Consider the following 3,574-nt stretch of genomic DNA (forward strand, 5'->3'; position numbering starts at 1 on the left):
TTTTCAGTTTGTTAATATTCTCTAGCTGTGGTACAGTGGTCTCTTGGGAAGCCAAATGAATATTTTTTAATTGGTCAAGTTGGGTAAGGTTGCTCCTTTATGACTGGTTGGTCAGCCTCCTCCGTCCCTTGGTACCAACAAGGGTAGCACAGGAATATTGTTCCTTGGGATTGGCTTTGGCCTTTCCTGCGCAGCTTAGGTGGAGGGCGAGAAGGCCTCCTTCCAGGGGCCCGAACCATTAGTGAGATACCACTTTGGAAGAGCTGGGTTCGAATTCAAAGAAAGAACTCTCTACATAAAAGTAGAAGTACGACCGTGAACACTTTGATGACTCTATAAAGCGAAAAGCCTTGTGGCCCGAGGATGTCCTTTCTAGTAAGTTAGGTTATATAAATAGTCCACTTTATTCAATGCCATTTGCCTATTCATTGTTCAAGTTTTTTAATTTATAAATTATGTAATTATTTACATGGTATATAAATTAAGTATTATTTGTGCTGCATCTATCAAAAGCAATAATAATAATAATATGCACAATTCATATGATTAAATAGATGAACGTGTAAGTTCTATATGTTGAATTCTACAAGATTTCATTCCTCACTTGTGCTATGTGTTAAAAATACGAACATGTTAAAGGTGTAGAAAATTGTTTTGGGTAAAGTATTGCTCGAGTTGTTTATATAAAATAATTCTTTTACAGGCTGACCTTAATAATAATATTTTGTTTCGAGAACATATTTTTATATATTACATATATAAAACAAGTAGTGCAAATGTAGATAAAGATGTAATGAGGAAGAAGATAAATCATTTTTAATATGTATATTTTTACGGGAGGATGCACTGCATTTTTTATTAGAGCTTCCTTTCTATGTGCTTTTTTTTTTTATTTATTCATGGGAGGATGTCATATTTCCTTTTTGTACATTGTTTCTTCTTTAATTAAATATCTTCTTTATATATATAATCATAGATTTAAAACATAGTTCATAGACATAAATGCAAAGAATTGATATTGCTCCTATGAACAAATGAACGTTTTTTTTTTTCACCAAATTTAGTTTATCTTACCTGTGGAGAGAAGTTACAATTTACTCTACATATATTGAGATTTTCACTTGTAAGGCACATGCATCTTATGAAAATTAAATGACTACAAATAAACTATTATTTTTTAAAAAAAAAATACTTCTAAATTTTCAAAATACATTATAAATGTCCACCACATAATGACAGTCTCTTTGTATATATCCTTCAAAATTAGTAAAATTATGAAAGACATCACTAATTAGTTTAAAATGAATGTGAATTAATTCTATATAACTATATATTACAAGGTTCCAAAAAATAAGAATTAAAATTTTCTAGATATAATATTTATGTCCCACTTTGTAACGTTCATTGCACCAATAGCCGTTGGATATTTCTTCAACATACATTTAGACAATTGACATATTCACAAATTTAAAAAAAAAAAACATTTATAATACTAGACAATTCTTGGACACTTTTCTATGGACAGACATTCCTACAAGATTTTATTTACGTAATATGTTTTAGATGTGTTAGTATATGATTTTATTTTATTTCGTTCATAAACATGATAATTACCAACAACAAAAAAAAAGTACTACAAATTTAAGTTTTTATTTTTTACAAAAAACAATGATAATAAAGTGTTGACATTTTCAATAAGCAATCATATTGAGAATTTTCACAAATTTTAAAGGAACGAAGAAAATTTACTTATATTTGTTGCCATCAAAATTCATTGAATCGATTTGCATTCTCAATCAGAGGACCTAGGGTGGGGTATACTAGGAATTTCTCCGATACTTAAATTAAGCATAGAAAAATTAAGTAAGAGTGAATATGTTAACAGCACAAAAAGCGTGTTTTGTCCCTTATCTCTCTAGGGAATCCCTTTTTAAGGTGAAGTACCTTCCTTGGCATTAAATGTTAGGTACTTTAAATGTAGGAGTTATTATCCCATAAAGGGTCAATGCCCATTTTGTTATGAAAAATATGAATGTCGCCCCATCTTTCATCTCTTCATTTTTTACCCCAATAAATGCTTAGTTATCCTTATTGCCTATATAAGGGCACTCCCCCCTCCCCCCCTTCTTCATTCTCATTTAGAACACACATATTTGTATGCTTGTACACACATTACATGCTTGTTTATATCTTTGCATGCTTGAAGTAAGTACGTATATAAAAAGAAGAGAGATAAAGAGAAGAGAGATATCTTGCACAATGCCGGTTCCAAATCATCTTGTAATTTCGTCTGAGATAGTGAAATTTTTTTATCCCATCCACCCGTGGAGTAGGCATAGCCGAACCACATAAAATTTCTGTCTCATCTCTATTTTATTTTTTACATATTTAATAACACATTGTCAACATGAGACTCTAACCATCTGAGATATTTCTTTAAATTATATTTAATTTAATTCTTGTTACTCTTACTCTATAGAACATAATATTCTCTAGAAGGGAATATGTCTTTTAAAATTTCAAGAGTACAAATCTCCAAAAGAGATGGTAAGATAGTCCTCCTAAAAATGTTATATACTTAAATCTCCCGAAGAGGTAATCCTCTTGAAGAGGCTATATATTTAAATCTCCCGTATATATATTTAATCTCCTGAAGAGATAAACCTTCTAAAGAGGCAATATATTTAAATCTCTCATCTACATATTTAATCTCCTGAAAAAATAGACCTCTTGAAAACTATATATCTATTTCTATAAGAGATAATAAATATTTACCTTTTGAAGAGGGTATATTTTTAACCTCCTGAAGAGATGTTAAATTCAACGTCCTGAAGAGGTGAAACGTTTATCCTTCAGATGAGGTAGTATATTTAACCTCCGGAAGATATAGTAAATTATTATCTAATTTAATATTATAAATTGAAATCATACTCCTAAAGAATACAAATTGAGAAAAATAATATAATATTCTTGTAATTTCGCCCGAGATTGTGAAATTTTTTATCTCATCCATCCGTGGAGTAGGCATAGCCGAACCACATAATTTTTTTGTCTCATCTCTATTTTATTTTCTGCATATTTTATAACACGTTATCAACATGAGACTCTAACCATCTAAGATATTTCTTTAAACTCTATTTAATTTATTTCTTGTAACTTTTACTCTACAAGAACATAATGTTCTCCAAAAGGGGATATGTCTTTTAAAGTTTCAAGAGTACAAATCTCCAGAAGATATGGTAAGATAGTTCTCTTGAAAAGGTTATATATTTAAATCTCTTGAAGAGTTAGTCCTTCTGTAGAGGCTATATATTTAAATCTCCCTTATATATATTTAATCTCCTGAGAGATAGACCTTCTAAGAAAGCAATATATTTAAATCTCTCATCTATATATTTAATCTCTTGAAAAGATAGATCTCCTGAAGAGACTATATAGTTATTCTCTATAAGCGATGGTAATATTTACCTCCTGAAGAGGGTATATTTTTAACCTCCCAAAGAGATGTTAAATTCGACGTCCTAAATAGGTGAAATGTTTATTCTCCAAATGAAGTAGTATATTTAACCTCCAA

Source organism: Malania oleifera, chromosome 12, assembly GCF_029873635.1.
Source record: "Malania oleifera isolate guangnan ecotype guangnan chromosome 12, ASM2987363v1, whole genome shotgun sequence".
Lineage (NCBI taxonomy): Eukaryota > Viridiplantae > Streptophyta > Magnoliopsida > Santalales > Ximeniaceae > Malania > Malania oleifera.